Source organism: Pleurodeles waltl, chromosome 2_1 (genome assembly GCF_031143425.1).
Source record: "Pleurodeles waltl isolate 20211129_DDA chromosome 2_1, aPleWal1.hap1.20221129, whole genome shotgun sequence".
NCBI classification, from domain to species: domain Eukaryota; kingdom Metazoa; phylum Chordata; class Amphibia; order Caudata; family Salamandridae; genus Pleurodeles; species Pleurodeles waltl.
The window spans coordinates 4,894,524-4,919,941 of NC_090438.1; the positions used below are offsets into that span (position 1 = coordinate 4,894,524).

At 45.7% G+C, this 25,418-nt stretch overlaps 1 long non-coding RNA gene across 2 annotated transcripts in view; it reads right to left on the reverse strand.

Annotated features, from left to right (window-relative positions):
• Positions 1–4,709: 4,709 nt before the first annotated feature.
• LOC138257880 (uncharacterized) overlaps positions 4,710–25,418 on the reverse strand; it is a 275,193-nt gene continuing 254,484 nt past the window's right edge. For both annotated transcript variants that reach the window (XR_011198401.1, XR_011198400.1), the window contains 2 exons: positions 11,151–11,199; positions 4,710–4,901 (listed from right to left, as the gene is read on the reverse strand). This is a non-coding gene — a long non-coding RNA (uncharacterized lncRNA). The remainder of the gene's footprint in view (positions 4,902–11,150; positions 11,200–25,418) is intronic.

Consider the following 25,418-nt stretch of genomic DNA (forward strand, 5'->3'; position numbering starts at 1 on the left):
GACTCCTGGTAGTACCCAGGTCTACCAAGTAGGTAACCTCACCCTTTTTCTCAACAATCAGATGGGGTCTACTCCATTTGTCCTGGAGTGCCCTTGGGGCCACAGGCTCCAATATCCACACCTTCTGTCCTGGGTCGTACTGGGTCGGGACAGCCTTCTGGTCATGCCATTGCTTCTGGAGCTCTTGGCTGGCCTGAAGGTTTTTACTTGCCTTTTTCATGTACTCAGCCATTCTTGATCTTAGGCCAAGTACATAGTCCACAATGTCCTGCCTATGAGCTTTCAAAGCTTTTAAAGGTTGTGCCCAACCCTCCTTCACAGTGCTAGGGGACCTCTTACCTCACAGGGTGTCCAAAGAGGAGTTAAAATGGGCTAAAGCCCACTCCTTTTTGGGGTACCTCCCTGTAAGCAAAAAGGAGGCATGGCAACAGGACATCCCATCTTCTTTTGAGTTTTTCAGGGAGTCCCATGATCATGCCTTTGAGAGTTTTATTAACCCTCTCAACCAGACAATTTGTTTGTGGATGGTAAGGAGTAGTGAACTTGTAAGTTACACCACACTCCTTCCACATAGCTTTGAGGTTTGCAGACATGAAGTTACTTCCTCTGTCTGACACCACTTCCTTAGAGAAGCTCACTCTGGAAAAGATTCCCAGGAGGACCTTTGCCACAGCAGGAGCTGTAGTTGTCCTTAAGGGAATTGCTTCAGGATACCTAGTGGCATGGTCCACTACTACAAGGATAAACCTATTGCCTGAAGCTGTTGGAGGGTCAAGGGGGCCTGTCAACCCCTATCCTTTCAAAGGGCACCCCAACCACAGGAAGGGGAATTAAGGGGGCCTTTGGTGTGCCACCAGTCTTGCCACTGGCTTGGCAGGTCACATAAGAGCAACAAAACTCTTTAGTGTCCTCTGACATATGAGGCCAGTGAAGCAATGGAACAAGTCTGTCCAAAGTTTTGCTCTGGCCCAAATGCCCAGGAAAAGGAATGTCATGTGCCAAGGTTAGAAGAAACTCCCCATACTACAAAGGGATGACCAATCTCCTGGCAGCTCCAGGTTCAGGGTCCCTTGACTCAGTATACAGGAGGTTGTCTTCCCAATACACCTTATGGCTATCACTGACATCCCCATTCTGCTGTTTGACAGCTTGCTGTCTCAAACCCTCTAGTGTGGGACAGGTTTGCTGTGCCACACTCAGCTCTTCCCTAGCAGGCCACCCTGCACCCAAAAGCTCAGCAGTGTCTGCTGCCAGCTCCTCTGGTGTAGGTTCTGCACAGGGAGAGGATTCCTCTTCCTCACAAGGGGAATCTTCTGGAGAGGGAGGGATAGTGGGCAAGGATTTACCCTTACTGGTCCATTGTTCCAGGATCCATGTTTCCCTGTCCTTTTTGCTTTTTGGCATGAGCCCTTGTCAAAGCAAAAATATGCCCAGCATTGCTGCATGAGCCTCCAACTCCACTTCAGCCCAAGCTGATGTCTCCAAATCATTGCCTAGTAAGCAATCTACAGGTAATTCAGTGGCTACAACAACTTTCTTTTGGACCAGTAACCCCCCCCAGTTGAGATTCACAACAGCCATGAGGTGGCTAAGTGTGCTATTGTGAGCATCAGTCACTTGGTACTGCTGACCAAGTAGGTGTTGATCAGGGTGAACCAGTTTCTCTATCACCATAGTTATGCTGGCTCCTGTGTCCCTGTACGCCTCAACCTCAACACCATTTATTAGGGAAAGTTACTTGTACTTACCCATATTAAGGGGACAAGCAACCAAGGTGGCAAAGTCATACCATTAGAGACTAAAACAGCCTCTGTGGTCTTCCTAACAAGACCAACCCCAACTACACTACCAATGGTGAGCCCATCTACACCCTTAAATTGGCTATTTGTAGTAGACTTCCCACCACCACTGCTATTACTAGGGGTACTAAAAGTTGCAGTTGGAGTTGTGGCAGTGGGAGCCTTGGTGTTTTTCTTTGGACAAGTGGAATCACTTGCCCAATGGCCTTTACTTTTACATAAGTAACACCATGGCTTCTTTAGATTGTGGGAAGAGGATTTGGACCCACCACCCCCAGAGGATTTTTGTGGGCCTGATGAAGACTCAGAATGTTTTTTATCCTTGTCCCCACCCTTGTCAGAAGACTTACCGTTCTTCTTCTTGCCATCCTTGTCACCCCCTGTATGAACTTTTCTGTTCACTCTTGTTCTGACCCATCTGTCTGTCTTCTTTCCCAATTCTTGTCTACCAAGTACTGGTGCAACAGATCAGACACACAATTGTTCAAAATATGCTCTCTCAGGATTAGATTATACAGGCTTTCATGGTCAGTGACCTTACTGCCATGTACCCAACCCTCCACGGCCTTCACTGAACAGTCTACAAAGTCTGTCCAGTCTTGAGATGACTCTTTTCTGGTGTCTCTGAACTTTATCCTGTATTGTTCAGTGGTTAAGCCAAATCCATCCAAGAGTGCATCCTTCAAAACTTTGTAATTATTAGTATCACTTTCTCTGACAGTAAGGGGCCTATCCCTACCCTTTCCAGTGAACAATAGCTACAAGATAACAGCCCACTGCCTTTAATGGACCAACTGTACCATACAGGCCCTCTCAAGTGCAGCAAACCACTTGTTAATGTCATCCTCCTCCTTGTAAGGGGGGGGGGGGGTATCTTATGCAGGTTTCTGAAACCTTGTTCTCTCACAGGATTGCTATCTGAAACACTGCTGCTGCCACCCTGGGAAACTAACCCCAACCTCTGCCTTTCCCTCTCTACATCCAGAGACTCTCTGTCTAAGGCTAGCTGCAGCTCACTTTAGTACCAAACACTCAGCACAGGTTCCATCTTACAAGGCTGCCAATTGGCACTTTGCACTTTATGGCTGTTTTTCCCAAATGGGCTTTGTTGACAAAAGTTGCCCCATTGCCCAAGTGATGGCAAGTCAACTCAGTCCACAGTGCACTTTGTTACGTTTTGTAATTATTATAGGGACTTAAGAAACCAAATATTGAGGCCAATGTTTTTACAGGAAAAATGTATTTATTAGAAGGATACTTTTAATTTTATTTGAAATATTGGGTGATGTGGTTATGAAGAAAACAGCTTTCACATTTAGATGTTTTAACTTACTAAGCAGAGGAAAAAGGTTTTAAATTGTTCAGTTCTATCATTTATATGTTTGTTTTCATTGATTTGAACTTCTGGATAACTTTGGAAACGTATCTGCAAGATATTTTATATCCAAATCAAGATATTCGATGATGACAAATAACTTAGCCTAACATTTGAATGTGTAAAGGCATGGTGAACCCCAAGGGTACCCGGGAGCTAAGTGACAGGTGTGTACTGATCCTTAAATGCAAACTGGCCTTTCCTCACCCCTGTTGGATGCTTGCCTGTCAATCAAAACTATCTTCTCGGGTTCTTCCTAGTTCCTTACTTTGATAGCAGATACATTAGTACGTGGCGGTTTTGATGATGCAGTTGTTAAAAGCTCCTCTTGTGAATATTTGAAGCACGGCCTTTTGTAATTAACACAACTGCTTTACGCACATGCAGAGTGTGTAGCACTTCACTGATAATGTAAAAATATAACATTAGATTTATTATTTTTCCTGTGGTGATTATGTCTCATTGCTTTCTGTGCCCACCTGTGCTACTCTGTACTCGCAGAGGGCACTTCAGTGCTAGTGGTTGTGCTTTCATGCTGTTGGTTGGCGCTTTATCAAACTCATTTTACTCTTTCCTGGTCCAGCTCTGTCAGCGCCCATCAGGAAGTTGCTACCTCCATGCACACTTTTTAAAAGCAACTTGTCATAAAATGATGAGCTACATTTTGTCATTATCACACCCGTCATATTGCGGGTGCTCTGTGTGAATCTCTTCGCTGCAGATAACAAACTGTTTGAATTGAATAGCTGGGCTTTGATGGGTATGGGTGTGGCTAATATTTGTTGTCTTGCATCTGCTTTATCTTGCGGTGTTACTGATGTTTGCTAAAAATGCCTCATTTTTGTTTTTAGGCACTATGGGCCTGATTAAGACTTCGGCGGAGGGGAGTACTCCGTCCCAAATGTGACGGATATCCCGCCCACCGAATTACGAGTCCATTATATCCTATGGAACTCGTAATTCGGCGGTTGGGATATCCGGCACATTTGGGACGGAGTAATCCCTTCCGCCAAAGTCGTGATCAGGCCCAATATTTTCACGTTAATATATCTGCTGGTAATTTGTCATTAATGTATCTGCTATATATCTAGGAGCACTTTGTGAATCACGTCACTTTTAGAGCAAAAACATGTTTTTTTTATTTAGCAGTTACTATTGCACTACTTTAATTAACCAATTCACTAAGAACAGGAGTGTGAAGGCCAGACCAATGAGCTATACAATGATGGCTGAATTTGTTTCTGATATCCGATTGGCTCAGATTCTGTTCACTATCGGTGTTAGAATTTCCAGTGTTCTTGTGATCTGACCAGTAAGTCCTTTGGTGACTGTAACTATGTCTGTAGAGCTGATGGAATCAGGGCCTCCAAAATTCAAAGCGCTGTGGAACTATGATTTGTTGGAAAGATTCTAAGCACTGATAACAATATTTAACAAAGTTTCGATAAATGTCCAAAGTCCACTTTGAAATGCAGTCTCTGGCTGCTGAACCTATCTCTCTGAGAGCTGATAAATGAAGGAGACGAGTCAGGGACTGCAATGCCCTTTCTACTTTATTGGTGAATTGACACAGGGGACAGCAGAATCACGAGAAGCTCCTAGAGAATTACTTAGTGAGTAAGAGAAAAGGAAGATGATCCCATGTGTAGAAAGTTGAAAAGTGTTTCCAGTAATCAGCGTAGTGGAAGAATTCATCAAATGGCCTTAAGACCAGGGTCCGGGGTGCCCTGCAGAAAGACAAAAACAGACAATGCTGAATAACTCACTCCTGGATAATGTAAACGCTGACCCTCTAAGCAGACCACTGTAAAACTAACTGGTGTTGGGCTAGCAGACGTCTTTGGCCATGGTGCAGACACTGCACTTCCACTGGGGCTGAATGGCCATGCCTCCTCACCTTGTGCTCCTCAAGAAGAGTGTCTGTCAGGCTGAGCAAAGGTCAGCCTGACAGACACTCTTCATTTTCAGCACTGACAGCCAGGAGCTAGACATGCACTAAATACGCAGACTCCTTGCTGCCTGAGCTGAACTTTGCTGGGCTGAGGAGGACAGAGCTCTTGTGGGTGTGACCTCCTCAGAAAGGTCCTCGAGGCCCTCCTCCGAGGTAACAAAGGGTAGCATCACTCATTGCCTCTGACCTGGGCGCTTCAGTTTCAGGCCCTAAAGCATCCAGTGTGAGTGTCAATGAATGACATCTCAGCACAGAGTGGGGTGGGGTCAACAGTCTCACTATGATGAGGTTGGGACTTCTGCCTTCCCTTATTGGATGACCTAAGGTTAACCAATGAAGGAAAGCAGAAGTCCTTACCGTCCTAGGACAGCCTAGGCTTGGGTCAGCTGTCTTCCCTCATTGGATGACCTAAGCTCACCCAATGAGGCAAGGCAGTAGTCCCAACCCCCCTGGGACCTCAGAGAAAGAGACGCAATTAAGTGTGTGTGTTTTTTATTTATTAATATCTGGTGTGTGCATACATGTATGTTTGAATGTTTGGTAATGAGTGTTGCCAATGGATAAGTGTATGTGTGCGAATGAATGGGTGTGAGTGACTGTGTATGTGTGCATGTGTGTGAGTGACTGTGTATGTGTGCATGTGTGTGAATGAATGGGTGTGAGTGACTGTGTATGTGTGTGTGTGTCAATCACTGGGTATGAGTGACTGTGTATGTGTGCGTGTGTGTGAGTGACTGTATGTGTGCATGTGTGTCAATGAATGGGTGTGAGTGATTGTGTATGTGTGCATGTGTGTCAATGAATGGGTGCGAGTGACTGTGTATGTGTGCGTGTGTGTGAGTGAATGGGTGTGAGTGACTGTGTATGTGTGCGTGTGTGTCCTAAATTTACTGACCTCCACTGGCATGGTTTGCCATCATAAGCCGACGTTGATTTGTGCCCTGCATCAAGTCCTTGCATCATACAGGGAATGACAGTTCGGAAAGTCATTTAGTAGAATATCCCAGGGAATTCGCCCAGATTTGGAGTTGGTATGTTACCAGGTTTCTTAATAATTTTAAATTGATAGGTACCTTATAGTGGTGCATGTTGCCTCAGGGCGCTAATAAGGGATTGCCCCTTTAGTTCACTCTCCAGTACATTAGTTTACTTGGTGTCGATTGCACTTATGAAACTGATCGCTTAGTGGGTTTGGATCAGTTTATTAAAAAGGGCCATTGGTGCATTGGTTTTTGAAGCAGGCACCGCAATGTATGAAAAGCTGTGGTCAAGTATGGACAATCCCCAAGATAAATGAGTGTGCTCAGGATACAGTCAAAAAGTTCATCATCACATAAATAATGAGAGCAGAACAAACACACCTTTCATGCTCCAACACATGTACACAAATTTGGTGATTAGTGATAAGGTTAATGCTGTTTGTATTCAACTTTTCCTGAAAATGATTTATAATATGTGTTTTATCACTTTGCTGACACCCACTGTGCTCTCCACTCGAGCTCTGCCACCAAAGACCTCAGCACTTGGAGTGATCTCTGGACCTCAGGGAACCTGCTCTCGATTCTGTTCCCAACCTTCAGTGTAGGCTTATTTGTAGTGCATTGGTATTTAAGAAAGCTTTTTAAGGAGCCAGTCTTATTACTGTTTGCAAACAATATAGTTTTTCGTGCTCTAATTGTTCCTGACGCCCAGGTCTGTCGCTTTGCTTGTTCTTGGTCCCTGAGGGATTGTCCATCTTGCTGTACCAGGTGAACTTTCAGCTCGCACAGCTGTGGCTTGGGTGCTCATCTCTTCAACTCACCATTAAACTGCACCGCTCACTCTTTTGTGTGAAACGCTGCTCGCTTTTATTTGAGCTGCTCCTAGGTCGGTGCCTTCTTCATCTATGCTAATGTGTTTCATCACACGGTTCCTTTTCAATCTCAGTAAACTCATACTCGCCCTGATTTAGTTACTCACGCTTCCACAATATTTGCAAACAATGGGCTGATGTAAAAGGCATTTTATTGCTAAAGTTACATTTATGGCCAGTAGGAACTTCCTTGAATGTTGGGAGCTCCATTGCAAACCATAGACTGCTCAGGGCTTCTAATGGCCGGTAAAAGCCCTGAGCTTCAACATTTCAATCCCCTCGGGCTACCTTAGACCTTTGTTTTATTAGAACATTCTGCCCTCTAGTGGCGGAATGATAGCCTTATAGCCCTTCGTAGCTGGGCTACACCGGCCATTAAAGTCCTGCTCCCTTGTTAACGGCCCTCACCTTCGGCTCGGACCTTTAAAGCGGGGGCGGGCCTTTAGTGGCTGGTATAGCCTACTACAGTGAGCTCTAAGGCTATAGTAAATCCCATGCAATAAGTGGGAAGTCAGCAGATCATTGAATAGTTTGTCTTGAAGATTTGGGGATGCCCTTAAACATGAGAGTTTGTTGGCATTCCCACACTCATACATGGAAATCAGTGCCGGGCACAGATTTAAAGGTCTACTGCTGGAAAGGTTTTTGGTAATTCTAGAAAGTAGCACATTTGTAGCTATTCAAACAAGTACTATTTCTAGAGAAGCTTTTTTTCCTGCTTGTTGTGGGAAGCCCTATGCCACTATGCTTCTGACCCACAGCTGCACCTCTGCTTGTCTTTGTTACAAGGAGACATCTTTAAAATTAAAAAATAAGTTCAGTGCTGCTGTTTTTTGCATTGTGTTACTTTGCATGGCCGGCCGTGAAAAACATCAGTAAATATGCACCCAGATGTAGTTGTAGTGTCCACTAAAGAGGACCTTCATGGATGTTATTTATGCTGTTATGTTATTTATTTTACAAATTTACCTTAACTCCAAATACTTCTCAGCATGATTCACAAATAAACATGTAATGTTGAACTGATAGAACATGGAATGTGTGTAATGCCACGTGATGTAACTTTTGGAAAAGATGACGTCCCCCAACTTTGTTTGATGGTTTTGATTAAGAGGTGTCAGTGGAATCTACTTTTTTCAACCAAGAATAGGAACCATTTGACAACCAATGCAGCAGGTGGAGATATACTCAGTTAGTTTGGTGTTTACAGGCTGTGCAAACTTATTTATGACTCATATATATGCTGTTGTGATTTAGTTAGATTTTGTCTTATTTCTGTGGATGTTTTGAAACCTCCCACTGACTTGAAAGATAGTGAGGCTGACTTGTTTGATGATAATTATAGTGGGGTCGTCAGAGAAATGACTGCAACTTGTACACTAGTAGTGGGCCCCATAACAGAAAAACAGAGACGTCTGCTCTTTATGAGGTGGCGGGCACTCTATCTCAGTGATCCAGCTCTGTGCCGGGGGCACCTGCAGTCCTTAAGACCCCTGTGAACAGTGTCAGTGTTGCATTCTTCTCATCTCTGCCACATTGGGCTAGTGTTAGCCCCGTTAACAATCAGTCTTAGGCAAACTAAAGCTGTTCAGGTTTCTCTTCTATATTACATGCTCCTGTCTGGGGGATAAAGGGTCTGTGTGTGCACATCATTCCTTTGTCCTCAGGCTCCTCAACACTTTCAGCCTTTCTGGCACAGCTTGTGATCCCTCATCTGAAGGGGCTCCTAACACTGCTGATGTGGTGCTTTTCAGGGGTTACTTCAGGGCTGCTGAAGATTCGGGAGGGAATCCATTGGCCTCCTACCCTGTAGTTTAGAGCAAATGTCTCCCTTAATTGTTTCTTCAGCACCTGGCTGGTGGCAGCATTATGGTATTTGGAGTCCAGTAGACTCAATCAGAGGTGTTGTCTGAAGGCCATCCTTTAAGAATGAAGCCCAGAGGCTGGGGTCAGTGGGGCACATTCACTTGCATGTGTTGATGGTTCTGCATATGTTGCCAGTAATAGCTTCAGAGCCTGTGTACCTGGGTGGTAGTCCACAATCACGTTTGTTGGTCACCTGTAGATAGGGTCATTATGGGCTGATCAGTTGTGTTGTTTTGTATGAAACAGTGAGTGTAGGATTGTAGGTGGACGCTGCCCACGAAGGAGCCACAAAGAATATGGAGCCAGATGCACTAAGGTTTTTAGCTGTTGCAAACCTTGCACTTCACTGAACTTGTGGCTTTAATGCAGCTGAAAATGTGTTTAATGTACCAAACCCATGGCAAGTTTTACTGACCTTGGATATGGGTATAGAAATGAATTAATAATCACAATTTGGAAGAGGCGTTTTGTAGGGGTCCCTTTCAAATTGGGATTTGCAACAATATTTATGAATGCTTTACAATCCTAATACCAGTCACAAACCATTCAAGAGTTACCGAACCACAATTTGTAGTCGGAACTATTAAAAAAAGTGAAGGGCTTTCCTTTGGGCATCTTCCTCTTGGTAAATTGTGGCAAATGTTTTTGGGCGAGTAGACAATGACCCAGGGGATCACTGCCAGCACTCACTAAAACTTCAAGAAGAGAACGTGTGTATTTTATTTTAAGAAGAATTCAGCCCTTTCTTCCCTGTGGCTTTTTCCCTGGGACCTAATGATGCTCGGGATGGGGTGCTGCACAGCCCCTTTCTCCTTTTCAAGTAAGTTTGGCCCCAGGGGAGGGAGTACTCAGGCCTCATGAGACTCCTGGTGGGTGGCGGGGAGTGGTTAGTGCACCCAGCTCCCCTTAATATGTGTTTCTTAGTGGGTGGGCACCAGGGTACTGGCGTATAATTTTGAAAACCTTTGGTGGATGGGGTCCCCAGGGTGACAATAGGCTCCTCCACCTTTTAAATTATAGACGGCCCCAGAGGATAGTGTTCCTGGGGCCTATTAAAGGTCTGGGAGGAGGCCACGTGGACCCTTTCCCCTTTTTATTGGAATTTGTCACTGGAGGATGGAGTCCAAGGGGCCAATTAGGGCTTTCGGAGGGGGGCTGCTTGCCCCCTCCCCTTAACATATATGTTTTGGCCCTGGGAGATGGGGTCACTGGTGCCTAAAGGCCAAACCTACACTGCCCTCGCCAAAGGCTGTGCATGGCGTTGGGTGGGCCGTCTGTAGGAGGTTGACTGCCTTTGGTTGGGTTGGCCACATGGCTAGCCAAAGGCCAGGCTCTTTGGCCAAGCGTTGGAAGAACACAGCATGGGGTTGGCTGCCGATGGGGAGTTGGAAGCAGGGCCTGGCCACAGGATAGGGTCCTGAGGCCTCATAAGACATGAGGATGGGAGCAGCAATTTGGCCCACCCTTTCCCTTTTTAATGCAATTTGGCCCGGGGGTGGAGGGCCTGTCGCCTAGTAAGTCTCAGGGTGAGGCGCCATGTTTTGAATGTGCAAAACCACTGAAATTCACCAGTTATATTTAGCTCTGGTAACCATAACTCGTGTCCCAAGGGAACTATAACTCACACCTTCGCCATGCACGGCTAATTACCCCACAAATTGCATCACTCATGACATCTTCTGTGATATCATTGACAATATAACTGCAACACTTGCAATGAAATTATTGATGAGAAAACTATGCATGGTGGGGTCACGGGTCTAGTTACCTTTTGGCACGAGTCATAGTTACCAGCGCTAACTATAATATGTCAAGTCCAGTGATTTTGTACATTTAACATGTTACGTTGTCACTGAAATTCTCACCTAGCGACAATGTTATTTTAACCTTTGTAACAAAGGTTAGAGAGACGTTATAGCAGTTAGGAATTAGAATTATAAAATCCGTAGGAATTCACTGAAAAGTACACAAAAGTTACAGGGATATTATAGTTAGGTTCTGAATTTGCGTGTACAAAACCATAGAAATTCAGCAGAGTTATTGCAAGTTACTATAACTCTCTCCATAACTCGCAACCCCACCAGGCACAGTTTTTTCTTCAATAATTTGAAAGCTAATGTTTCATTTATATTTTTAATGATGCTATAGAAGTTGTCATCAATGTTGTAATATCTGGGGTAATTATCAGTGCATGGCGAGGGCGCGAGTTACAGTTACCTTAGGGCTCGAGTTCAGCTCCCTGAAAGTAATCATTCAAGTAAGGAAATCTTAGAAGTATAGAGATGTAAGACTAGACCTTGATTTTACCTTCTCTTGTTAGATATCAGTGGCTGCACCATCCTTATCTGGGTCCGAGCTAAAAGAGAGATAAATAACATTGTTTACAGAAAATCATAAAACGGATGCTCACTTCAGAGTTCATGCTCTACCAGTGCTTAATTTGTGCTTGTTCTTTCCGGTGCGGGGCACCAGCACTTATTTTTCTGCCTCACACATTTACTGAGAGCAAAAGACACATATGAGAAAGACGGCGGGAGAGAAAAGTGAAAAAGCGTCACAATGGGAGAAAGCGGAAAGCTGCAATAGTGAGCTGATGGGGCAGGGAGAGCTGTAAATGGATTAAAGAGGCCCAAGATGGCTTCAGGATTACGCTGCCTCCGTATTCCATGTTCACACATTTAATTGCAGCAGCCGCATGTTTTAGAGGAGGTCTTTGGGCACCAGCACATTTTTATTTACAGATTAAGCACTAGGTTGAAAATGCTGCACATTTCAGGAGCACTGAGGTGGATACATCAGTTCATGTGCACCCAGCTGGTTTGCATATAGTTGAAAGGAGGTCACAGCTGAAACAAATGTGGACTTTGCCCTTTCGGATAGATGAGGCCATGGCCTCAACTTTGCAGAGGGAGAGGATTGAAGCCATTACACTTTGTTTACTGCCTGGGTTTTTGTGTCTTTTGTGCTCCTTGTGATCCTGGTGCTACTGCACCTACCCATATGGCACCTCTGATCTTTCTTAATATTATCCTGTGATTTAGATTTACAGATGTTGCTCTGCTCCCTGTCCCAGTCCTTTAACTGATGATCTTAGCTACAATATACATAGGAATAGACATGGACTTAGGAGTTTGATTTGCAGCTCAGACAGAATTGGCCATCCTCCGGGGGATTGTGGTTCATTCCACTGGGTTAGCAGATCCACTGATGCTCTGGTGAAGTGCTTTGCATTCTGTAAACTCCCCCACTCCCAGGTTTAATTTATGGTGCTCCGCATGCTGGAGGACTGTAGTGAGTCTGCACAACAGATGTGGGAACACAGTGCAGCGCAGACCACCCTGCACAACAGTAGTTGATAGTGAAAGTGTCTGTCCTGACACAACTTCCATAACCACAGAGTGATCCACAGAGCTTCTCACACATCCACTCACTCACTCAGTCACTCATGCAGTGACGCATCCATCCACACACTCATGCATACACTCACTCACCCACACCACCTCTCACACACCCTGTCACTCACTCAAACACCCACACAAACACCCACTCACACACCCATAGAACTACTTATGCACCCTCTGTAGGAAAGTACCATCTTGCCTGGCATGTTACCCCCATTTTTCACTGTATATATGTTGTTTTAGTTGTATGTGTCACTGGGACCCTGTGCTCATAAGTGTGCCTGAATGTGTTACCTGTGTAGTGACTAACTGTCTCACTGAGGCTCTGCTAATCAGAACCTCAGTGGTTATGCTCTCTCATTTCTTTCAAATTGTCACTAACAGGCTAGTGACCAATTTTACCAATTTACATTGGCTTTCTGGAACACCCTTATAATTCCCTAGTATATGGTACTGAGGTACCCAGGGTATTGGGGTTCCAGGAGATCCCTATGGGCTGCAGCATTTCTTTTGCCACCCATAGGGAGCTCTGACAATTCTTACACAGGCCTGCCACTGCAGCCTGAGTGAAATAACGTCCACGTTATTTCACAGCCATTTTACACTGCACTTAAGTAACTTATAAGTCACCTATATGTCTAACCTTTACCTGGTAAAGGTTAGGTGCAACGTTACTTAGTGTGAGGGCACCCTGGCACTAGCCAAGGTGCCCCCACATTGTTCAGGGCCAATTCCCTGAACTTTGTGAGTGCGGGGACACCATTACACGCGTGTACTACATGTAGGTCACTACCTATATGTAGCTTCACAATGGTAACTCCGAATATGGCCATGTAACATGTCTAAGATCATAGAATTACCCCCTCTATGCCATCCTGGCATTGTTGGGACAATTCCATGATCCCAGTGGTCTGTAGCACAGACCCTGGTACTGCCAAACTGCCTTTCCTGGGGTTTCACTGCTGTTCTCCAGCCCCTGTGCACTTCCGGCGGAAATCCTTTGTGCACAGCCAAGCCTGGGTCCACGGCACTCTAACCTGCATTGCACGACTTTCTAAGTTGGTCTCCGGCGACGTGGGACTCCTTTGTGTAACTTCAGGTGAGCACTGTTTCACTCATCCTCATAGTGCCTTTTTCTGGCACTTCTTTGGGTGCTACCTGCTGCTGAGAGGGCTCCTTTTCTTGCTTGTCGTCCCCAATCCCTCCTGGTCCAATTTGCGACCTCCTGGTCCCTCCTGGGACACAGCAGCGTCCAAAAACGCTAACCGCACGATTTGCAGCTAGCAAGGCTTGTTGGCGTTCTTTCGGCGGAAAATCACTTCTGCACAACTCTCCACGGCAAGAGGGATCCGTCCATCAAAGGGGAAGTCTCTAGCCCTTTTCGTTCCTGCAGAAACCTCAGCTTATTCTGTCCAGTAGAAGCTTCTTTGCACCCACAGCTGGCATTTCCTGGGCATCTGCCCATCTCCGACTTGCTTGTGACTTTTGGACTTGGTCCCCTTGTTCCACAGGTACCCTAGATTGGAAATCCATTGTTGTTGCATTGTTGGTTTGTGTCTTTCCTGCATTATTCCTCTATCACGACTTCTTTGTCTTTGGGGGAACTCTAGTGCACTTTGCACTCACTTTTCAGGGTCTTGGGGTGGGCTATTTTTCTAACCCTCACTATTTTCTAATAGTCCCAGCGACCCTCTACAAGGTCACATAGGTTTGGGGTCCATTCGTGGTTCGCATTCCACTTTTGGAGTATATGGTTTGTGTTGCCCCTATCCCTATGTGTCCCCATTGCATCCTATTGTAACTATACATTGTGTGCACTGTTTTCTAAGACTATACTGCATATTTTTAGTACTGTGTACATATAACTTGTGTACATTTGCTATCCTCACTCTGAGGGTACACTCTGAGATACTTTGGCATATTGTCATAAAAATAAAGTACCTTTATTTTTAGTATAACTGTGTATTGTGTTTTCTTATGATATTGTGCAAGTGACACTTGTGGTACTGTAGTAGCTTCACACGTCTCCTAGTTCAGCCTAAGCTGCCCTGCTAAGCTACCATTATCTATCAGCCTAAGCTGCTAGACACCCTATACACTAATAAGGGATACCTGGGCCTGCTGCAAGGTGTAAGTACCCCTTGGTACTCACTACAAGCCAGTCCAGCCTCCTACATTGGTTGTGCAGTGGTGGGATAAGTGCTTTGAGACTACTTACCACTCTTGTCATTGTACTTTTCATAAGAGAAAAATATACAAAACAAGTTCAGTGTATGTACACATATCTAAAAAAAATTGCATTTCCTCTTTTCACTGTTTTCTAAGTGCTGAAAAGTACTTCTAAACTTTCAAAAAGTTCTTAAAAGTTTAAAAACGTTTTTTTCTGTCTTTCCAAAAAGTTCTGAAAACTTTTTTCTCTTTTTCTATCACTTTAACTCTCTCTAAAAATGTCTGGCACAGGCCAAAATGCTGATCTGTCCAAACTTGCATATGACCACCTTAGCTGGAAAGGAGCAAGGAGTCTCTGTGTAGAGAGAGGTTTGAGTGTAGGGAAGAATCCTTCCTTGGAATTGTTAATTAACATGCTTAGAGAACAAGATAAGGCTATAAGTGCCTCATCTGTTGAAAAAGTAGCTAATGGTTCCCAATCTGATCCAGGGACTCCCCCAGGAAAAGATTCAGGAAAGAAACTTCCTAGCCTGCCCATTACTAGACAGTCTAGCATAGTTGGTAATGATGATGAGCCACACCATACAAATAGTGTTGTCTCACATCATAGCAAAAGCATTTATTCTCACCATACTGGTAGTGATGTTTCTGTAAACCAAGCTGTTAGGGTGGCTTCTGTAAGGGACAGGTCTCCTTCTGTTCATTCCCATCATACCTCTGTATCTAGGAATGTCCCTCCCACCAACCCTGATGACAGAATGTTAGAGAGGGAACTCAATAAGTTGAGGGTGGAACAAACCAGACTGAAGCTTAAAAAGCAACAGCTGGATTTGGATAGACAGTCTTTTGAACTAGAGAAGGAAAGACAGAAGTTGGGTTTAGAAACCCATGGTGGCAGCAGCAGTATTCCCCATAGTCATCCTGTAAAAGAGCATGATTCCAGGAATCTGCACAAGATAGTTCCCCCTTATAAGGAGGGGGATGACATTAACAAGTGGTTTGCTGCACTTGAGAATGCCTGTGTTGTACAGGATGTCCCTCAAAGGCAGTGGGCTGCTATCCTATGGCTATCATTTAGTGGAAAAGGTAGGGATAGGCTCCTTACTGTGAAAGAAAGTGATGCCAATAATGTCCATGTTCTTAAGAATGCACTCCTGGATGGTTATGGCTTAACCACTGAACAATACAGGATAAAGTTCAGAGAGACCAAAAAGGAGTCTTCACAAGACTGGGTTGATTTCATTGACCATTCAGTGAAGGCCTTGGAGGGGTGGTTACATGGCAGTAAAGTTACTGATTATGACAGCCTGTATAACTTAATCCTGAGAGAGCATATTCTTAATAATTGTGTGTCTGATTTGTTGCACCAGTACTTGGTGGACTCTGATCTGACCTCTCCCCAAGAATTGGGAAAGAAGGCAGACAAATGGGTCAGAACAAGGGTGAACAGAAAAGTTCATACAGGGGGTGACAAAGATGGCAACAAAAAGAAGGATGGTAAGTCTTCAGACAAGGGTGGGGACAAATCTAAAAATGAGTCTTCATCAGGCCCACAAAAACACTCTGGTGGGGGGGGGGGGTCCAAATCCTCCTTTAATCAGAAAAAGGAAAAGAAACCATGGTGCTATTTATGTAAGATAAAAGGCCATTGGACAACAGATCCCAGTTGTCCAAAGAAAAGCACCAACACTCCTACCACTACAACCCCTACTGCTACACCTAGTGTCCCTACTAATAGCAGTGGTGGTGGGAGCAAACCTACTAATAGCCAATCCAAGGGAGTAGCTGGGCTCACTATTGGTAACTTAGTTGGGGTTGGTCTTGTTAGGGAGACCACAGAGGCTGTGTTAGTCTCTGAGGGGGCTATTGATTTAGCCACCTTAGCTGCTTGTCCCCTTAATATGGATAAGTACAAGCAGCTACCCCTAATAAATGGTGTTGAGGTTCAGGCCTACAGGGACACTGGTGCCAGTGTGACTATGGTCATAGAGAAGCTGGTCCACCCTGAACAACACCTACTTGGTCACCAGTACCAAGTAACCGATGCTCACAACAACACACTTAGCCACCCCATGGCTGTTGTAAATCTCAACTGGGGGGGGGGGTTACTGGTCCAAAGAAAGTTGTGGTAGCCACAGATTTACCTGTAGACTGTGTACTAGGAAATGATTTGGAAACATCAGCTTGGTCAGATGTGGAGTTGGAGGCCCATGCAGCAATGCTGGGCATTCCAGGGCATATTTTTGCTTTGACAAGGGATCAGGCCAAAAAGCAAAAAGGACAGGGAAGCTTGGATCCTGGAACAATGGACCAAGTGCTCCCTAAAGCTAGGGCTAGTAGAAGCAAACCACTTCCTACTATCCCTCCCTCTACAGTGGATTCTACTTCTTAGGAAGAAGAATTCCCTCCCTGTGCAGAACCTACACCAGAGGAGCTTCAAGCAGACACTGCTGAACTTTTGGGTGAAGGGGGGCCTGCCAGAGAGGAGCTGAGTGTGGCACAGCAAACCTGTCCCACATTAGTGGGTCTAAGACAGCAAGCTGTCAAACAGGCTAATGGGGATGTCAGTGACTCTCACAGAGTTTACTGGGAGGACAACCTCTTGTACACTGAGCATAGGGATCCTAAACCTGGAGCTGCCAGGAGACTAGTGATTCCTCAAGAGTACAGAAAGTTCCTCCTAACACTGGCACATGACATTCCCCTAGCTGGGCATCTAGGACAAATGAAAACTTGGGACAGGCTTGTTCCCCTGTTTCATTGGCCTAGAATGTCTGAGGACACAAAGGAATATTGTAAGTCCTGTGAAACCTGTCAAGCCAGTGGCAAGACAGGTGGAACTCCAAAGGCACCCCTTATTCCACTGCCTGTGGTTGGGGTTCCCTTTGAAAGGGTAGGGGTTGACATAGTTGGCCCCCTTGACCCTCCTACTGCTTCAGGCAATAGATTCATCTTGGTGGTAGTGGACCATGCCACAAGATACCCTGAAGCTATTCCTTTAAGGACCACTACAGCTCCTGCAGTGGCAAAGGCCCTCCTGGGAATATTTTCCAGGGTGGGCTTCCCAAAGGAAGTAGTATCAGACAGGGGAAGCAATTTCATGTCTGCATACTTAAAGGCCATGTGGAAGGAGTGTGGGGTAACTTACAAGTTCACCACACCCTATCATCCACAAACAAATGGACTGGTGGAGAGATTTAACAAAACTCTCAAAGGCATGATTATGGGTCTCCCTGAAAAACTCCGCAGGAGATGGGATATCCTTTTACCATGCCTCCTTTTTGCCTACAGGGAGGTACCCCAGAAAGGAGTGGGCTTTAGCCCCTCTGAACTTCTTTTTGGACACCCTGTTAGGGGTCCACTAACAGTTGTAAAGGAGGGTTGGGAACAACCTTTAAAAGCTCCTAAGCAGGATATTGTGGATTATGTACTTGGCCTCAGATCAAGGATGGCTGAGTATATGAAAAAGGCCAGTAAGAACCTTCAGGCCAGCCAAGAGCTCCAGAAGCAATGGCATGATCAGAAGGCTGTTTTGGTGCAGTACCAACCAGGACAGAAAGTGTGGGTCTTGGAGCCTGTGGCCCCAAGAGCACTCCAAGACAAATGGAGTGGACCCCACACAATTGTTGAGAAAAAGGGTGAAGTCACTTATTTAGTTGACTTAGGCACTGCCAGGAGTCCCCTTAGGGTGCTCCATGTCAACCGCCTGAAACCCTACTATGACAGGGCTGATCTCACCCTGCTCATGGCAACTGATGAGGGACAGGAAGAAGACAGTGATCCTCTACCTAATCTCTTCTCTTCCACAGAACAAGATGCTCTTGTGGAAGGTGTAGTTTTGGCTGATTGTCTTACTGCTGAGCAGAAAGACCATTGCATAAATCTCCTAGATCAATTCTCTGAACTCTTCTCTACTGTGCCAGGTACCACTTCTTGGTGTGAGCACACTATAGATACTGGAAACAGCTTGCCTGTCAAAAGTAAGATCTATAGGCAGCCTGACCATGTCAGGGACTGCATAAAGCACGAGGTCCAGAAAATGTTAGAACTAGGAGTGGTTGAGCACTCTGAAAGTCCATGGGCTTCTCCTGTGGTACTTGTACCAAAACCCCATTCCAAAGATGGAAAGAAGGAAATGCGGTTTTGTGTAGACTATAGAGGTCTCAACCTTGTAACCAAAACAGATGCTCACCCTATACCCAGGGCAGATGAGCTCATAGATACACTGGCATCTGCCAAGTATCTAAGCACTTTTGATTTGACTGCAGGGTATTGGCAGATCAAATTGTCAGAAGATGCTAAACCTAAAACTGCATTTTCAACCATTGGAGGACATTACCAATTCACAGTAATGCCTTTTGGTTTGGAAAATGTACCTGCCACTTTTCAGAGGCTGGTGAACACAGTCCTGCAAGGGCTGGAAGCTTTCAGTGCAGCATATCTGGACGATATAGCTGTCTTTAGCTCCAGCTGGGATGATCACCTGGTCCACCTATGGAAAGTTTTGGAGGCCCTGCAAAAGGCAGGCCTCACTATCAAGGCTTCAAAGTGCCAGATAGGGCAGGGAAAGGTTGTTTATCTGGGACACCTTGTTGGTGGGGAACAGATTGCACCACTTCAGGGGAAAATCCAAACAATTATTGATTGGGTTCCCCCTACTACTCAGACTCAAGTGAGAGCCTTCCTAGGCCTCACTGGGTATTACAGGAGGTTCATTAAGAACTATGGCTCCATTGCAGCCCCTCTTAATGACCTCACTTCCAAGAAAATACCTAAAAAGGTATTATGGACAGCAAACTGTCAGAAAGCTTTTGAGGAGCTGAAGCAGGCCATGTGCTCTGCACCTGTCCTGAAAAGCCCTTGTTACTCTAAAAAATTCTATGTCCAGACTGATGCATCTGAACTAGGAGTAGGGGCAGTCCTATCACAACTTAATTCCGAGGGCCAGGATCAACCTGTTGCTTTTATTAGTAGGAGGTTGACCCCTAGAGAAAAGCGTTGGTCTGCCATAGAGAGGGAGGCCTTTGCTGTGGTCTGGGCACTGAAGAAGTTGAGGCCATACCTGTTTGGCACTCATTTCATTGTTCAGACAGACCACAAACCTCTACTTTGGCTAAATCAAATGAAAGGGGAAAATCCTAAATTGTTGAGGTGGTCCATATCCCTACAGGGAATGGACTATACAGTGGAACATAGACCTGGGAGTAGCCACTCCAATGCAGATGGACTCTCCAGATATTTCCACTTAGACAATGAAGACTCATCAGGTCATGGCTAGTCTTATTGTCCTTCGTTTGGGGGGGGGGGGGTGTAGGAAAGTACCATCTTGCCTGGCATGTTACCCCCATTTTTCACTGTATATATGTTGTTTTAGTTGTATGTGTCACTGGGACCCTGTTCTCCAGGGCCCCAGTGCTCATAAGTGTGCCTGAATATGTTACCTGTGTAGTGACTAACTGTCTCACTGAGGCTCTGCTAATCAGAACCTCAGTGGTTATGCTCTCTCATTTCTTTCAAATTGTCACTAACAGGCTAGTGACCAATTTTACCAATGTACATTGGCTTTCTGGAACACCCTTATAATTCCCTAGTATATGGTACTGAGGTACCCAGGGTATTGGGGTTCCAGGAGATCCCTATGGGCTGCAGCATTTCTTTTGCCACCCATAGGGAGCTCTGACAATTCTTACACAGGCCTGCCACTGCAGCCTGAGTGAAATAACGTCCACGTTATTTCACAGCCATTTTACACTGCACTTAAGTAACTTATAAGTCACCTATATGTCTAACCTTTACCTGGTAAAGGTTAGGTGCAAAGTTACTTAGTGTGAGGGCACCCTGGCACTAGCCAAGGTGCCCCCACATTGTTCAGAGCCAATTCCCTGAACTTTGTGAGTGCGGGGACACCATTACACGCGTGTACTACATATAGGTCACTAACTATATGTAGCTTCACAATGGTAACTCCGAATATGGCCATGTAACATGTCTAAGATCATGGAATTACCCCCTCTATGCCATCCTGGCATTGTTGGGACAATTCCATTATCCCAGTGGTCTGTAGCACAGACCCTGGTACTGCCAAACTGCCTTTCCTGGGGTTTCACTGCAGCTGCTGCTGCTGCCAACCCCTCAGACAGGTTTCTGCCCCCCAGGGGTCAAGCCAGGCTTGTCCCAGGATGGCAGAACAAAGGACTTCCTCTGAGAGAGGGTGTTACACCCTCTCCCTTTGGAAAATGGTGTGAAGGCAGGGGAGGAGTAGCCTCCCCCAGCCTCTGGAAATGCTTTCTTGGGCACATATGTGCCCAATTCTGCATAATTCAGTCTACACCGGTTCAGGGACCCCTTAGCCCCTGCTCTGGCGCGAAACTGGACAAAGGAAAGGGGAGTGACCACTCCCCTGACCTGCACCTCCCCTGGGAGGTGTCCAGAGCTCCTCCAGTGTGCTCCAGACCTCTGCCATCTTGGAAACAGAGGTGCTGCTGGCACACTGGACTGCTCTGAGTGGCCAGTGCCACCAGGTGACGTCAGAGACTCCTTCTGATAGGCTCCTTCAGGTGTTAGTAGCCTATCCTCCCTCCTAGGTAGCCAAACCCTCTTTTCTGGCTATTTAGGGTCTCTGTCTCTGGGGAAACTTTAGATAACGAATGCAAGAGCTCATCAGAGTTCCTCTGCATCTCTCTCTTCACCTTCTTCCAAGGAATCGACTGCTGACCACGCTGGAAGCCTGCAAACCTGCAACAAAGTAGCAAAGACGACTACTGCAACTCTGTAACGCTGATCCTGCCGCCTTCTCGACTGTTTTCCTGCTTGTGCATGCTGTGGGGGTAGTCTGCCTCCTCTCTGCACTAGAAGCTCAGAAGAAATCTCCCGTGGGTCGACTGAATCTTCCCCCTGCAACCGCAGGCACCAAAAAGCTGCATTACCGGTCCCTTGGGTCTCCTCTCAGCACGACGAGCGAGGTCCCTTGAATCCAGCAACTCTGTCCAAGTGACTCCCACAGTCCAGTGCCTCTTCAGTCCAAGTTTGGTGGAGGTAAGTCCTTGCCTCCCCACGCCAGACTGCATTGTTGGTAATCGCGACTTTTGCAACTTGTCCGGCCCCTGTGCACTTCCGGCAGAAATCCTTTGTGCACAGCCAAGCCTGGGTCCACGGCACTCTAACCTGTATTGTACGACTTTCTAAGTTGGTCTCCGGCGACGTGGGACTCCTTTGTGCAACTTCGGGTGAGCACTGTTTCACGCATCCTTGTAGTGCCTGTTTCTGGCACTTCTTCGGGTGCTACCTGCTACTGACAGGGCTCCTTGTCTTGCTTGACGTCTCTTCTCCCTCCTGTTCCAATTTGCGACCTCCTGGTCCATCCTGGGCCACAGCAGCGTCCAAAAACGCTAACTGCACAATTTGCAGCTAGCAAGGCTTGTTGGCATTCTTTCGGCGGGAAAACACTTCTGCACGACTCTCCACGGCAAGAGGGATCCGTCCATCAAAGGGGAAGTCTCTAGCCCTTTTTGTTCCTGCAGAAACCTCAGCTTCTTCTGTCCAGTAGAAGCTTCTTTGCACCCACATCTGGCATTTCCTGGGAATCTGCCCATCTCCGACTTGCTTGTGACTTTTGGACTTGGTCCCCTTGTTCCACAGGTACCCTAGATTGGAAATCCATCGTTGTTGCATTGTTGGTTTGTGTCTTTCCTGCATTATTCCTCTATCACGACTTCTTTGTCTTTGGGGGAACTCTAGTGCACTTTGCACTCACTTTTCAGGGTCTTGGGGAGGGTTATTTTGCTAACTCTCACTATTTTCTAATAGTCCCAGCGACCCTCTACAAGGTCACATAGGTTTGGGGTCCATTCGTGGTTCGCATTCCACTTTTGGAGTATATGGTTTGTGTTGCCCCTATCCCTATGTTTCCCCATTGCATCCTATTGTAACTATACATTGTTTGCACTGTTTTCTAAGACTATACTGCATATTTTTGCTATTGTGCATATATATCTTGTGTATATTTCCTATCCTCTCACTGAGGGTACACTCTAAGATACTTTGGCATATTGTCATAAAAATAAAGTACCTTTATTTTTAGTATAACTGTGTATTGTGTTTTCTTATGATATTGTGCATATGACACTAAGTGGTACTGTAGTAGCTTCACACGTCTCCTAGTTCAGCCTAAGCTGCTCTGCTAAGCTACCATTATCTATCAGCCTAAGCTGCTAGACACCCTATACACTAATAAGGGATAACTGGGCCTGGTGGAAGGTGCAAGTACCCCTTGGTACTCACTACAAACCAGTCCAGCCTCCTACATTGGTTGTGCAGTGGTGGGATAAGTGCTTGAGACTACTTACCACTCTTGTCATTGTACTTTTCATAAGAGAAAAATATACAAAACAAGGTCAGTGTATATACACATAGCCAAAAAGTTTTGCATTTCCTCTTTTCACTCTTTTCTAAGTGCTGAAAAGTACTTCTAAAACTTTCAAAAAGTTCTTAAAAGTTTAAAAAGTTTTTTCTGTCTTTCCAAAAAGTTTTGGAAACTTTTTTCTCTTTTTCTATCACTTTAACTCTCTCTAAAAAATGTCTGGCACAGGAAAAAATGTTGAACTGTCCAAACTTGCATATGATCACCTTAGCTGGAAAGGAGCAAGGAGTCTCTGCATAGAGAGAGGTTTGAGTGTAGGGAAGAATCCTTCCTTAGAACTGTTAATTAATATGCTTAGAGTACAGGATAAGGCCATGAGTGCCAAATCTGGTGAAAAAGTAGCTAATGGTTCTCAATCTGATCCAGGGACTCCCCCAGGAAAAGGTTCAGGAAAGAAACTTCTCAGCCTGCCCATTACTAGACAGTCTAGCATAGTTGGTACAGAGGTTGAATCACACCATACTGATGGTGTGCTCTCACACTTTACTGGTAGCCAAGCTGTTAGGGTGCCCTCTGTAAGGGACAGGTCTCCTTCTGTTCATTCCCATCATACCTCTGTATCTAAAAATGTCCCTCCCACCCACCCTGATGACAGATTGTTAGAAAGGGAGCTCAATAGATTGAGAGTGGAACAAACCAGACTGAAGCTCAAGAAGCAACAGCTGGATTTGGATAGGCAGTCTTTAGAAGTAGAGAAGGAAAGACAGAAGTTGGGTTTAGATACCCATGGTGGCAGCAGCAGTATTCCCCATAGTCATCCTGCAAAAGAGCATGATTCCAGGAATCTGCACAAGATAGTTCCCCCTTATAAGGAGGGGGATGACATTAACAAGTGGTTTGCTGCACTTGAGAGGGCCTGTGTTGTACAGGATGTCCCTCAAAGGCAGTGGGCTGCTATCCTATGGCTATCATTTAGTGGAAAAGGTAGGGATAGGCTCCTTACTGTGAAAGAAAATGATGCCAATAACTTTACAGTTCTTAAGAATGCACTCCTGGATGGTTATGGCTTAACCACTGAACAGTACAGGATAAAGTTCAGAGAGACCAAAAAGGAGTCTTCACAAGACTGGGTTGATTTCATTGACCATTCAGTGAAGGCCTTGGAGGGGTGGTTACATGGCAGTAAAGTTACTGATTATGAAAGCCTGTATAACACAATCCTGAGAGAGCATATACTTAATAATTGTGTGTCTGATTTGTTGCACCAGTACCTGGTAGACTCTGATCTGACCTCTCCCCAAGAATTGGGAAAGAAGGCAGACAAATGGGTCAGAACAAGGGTGAACAGAAAAGTTCATACAGGGGGTGACAAAGATGGCAATAAGAAGAAAGATGGTTAAAAATCTCAAGATAAGCATTGGGATAAGGGTAAAACCAAAGATCCCACTTCAAATCTTAAACACTCTTCAGAGGGTGGGGATAAAACAAATTCTTCCTCTTCTTCCCAACCTACACACATTAAAAATCCTTGGTGCTTTGTGTGTAAAAACAGAGGCCATAGGCCAGGGGATAAGTCCTGTCCAGGTAAACCCCCTGAGCCTACCACCACTAATACATCAAGCTCTAGTGCCCCTAGCAGTAGTGGTACTAGTGGTGGGACTGCTGGCAACAGTCAAGCAAAGGGTGTAGTTGGGTTCACTTATGGGTCCATAGTGGAAACTGATGTAATCAGTCCCAAGACAGTTTCTGTCACACCTAGTGGCACTGGCCTTGCCACACTGGCTGCTTGTCCCCTTACAATGGATAAGTACAGGCAGACAGTTTCAATAAATGGTGTTGAGGCCTTGGCCTACAGGGACACAGGTGCCAGTTTCACTTTGGTGACTGAAAACCTAGTGCCTCCTGAACAACACATCATTGGACAACAGTATAAGATTATTGATGTCCATAACTCCACTAAGTTTCTTCCCTTAGCTATAATTCAGTTTAGTTGGGGTGGAGTTACTGGCCCTAAGCAGGTGGTGGTATCACCTAGCTTACCTGTAGACTGTCTCTTAGGTAATGACCTAGAGGCCTCAGGTTGGGCTGATGTAGAGTTTTATGCCCATGCAGCCATGCTCCCCTTTCCTTTGTCCAGTTTCGCGCCAGAGCAGGGGCTAATGGGTCCCTGAACCGGTGTAGACTGGCTTATGCAGAATTGGGCACATCTGTGCCCAACAAAGCATTTCCAGAGGCTGGGGGAGGCTACTCCTCCCCTGCCTTCACACCATTTTCCAAAGGGAGAGGGTGTCACACCCTCTCTCAGAGGAAGTTCTTTGTTCTGCCATCCTGGGCCAGGCCTGGCTGGACCCCAGGAGGGCAGCTGCCTGTCTGAGGGGTTGGCAGCAGCAGCAGCTGCAGTGAAACCCCAGGAAGGGCAGTCTGGCAGTACCAGGGTCTGTGCTACAGACCACTGGGATCATGGAATTGTACCAACAATGCCAGGATGGCATAGAGGGGGCAATTCCATGATCATAGACATGTTACATGGCCATATTCGGAGTTACCATGGTGAAGCTACATATAGGTAGTGACCTATATGTAGTGCACGCGTGTAATGGTGTCCCCGCACTCACAAAGTTCAGTGAATTGGCTCTGAACAATGTG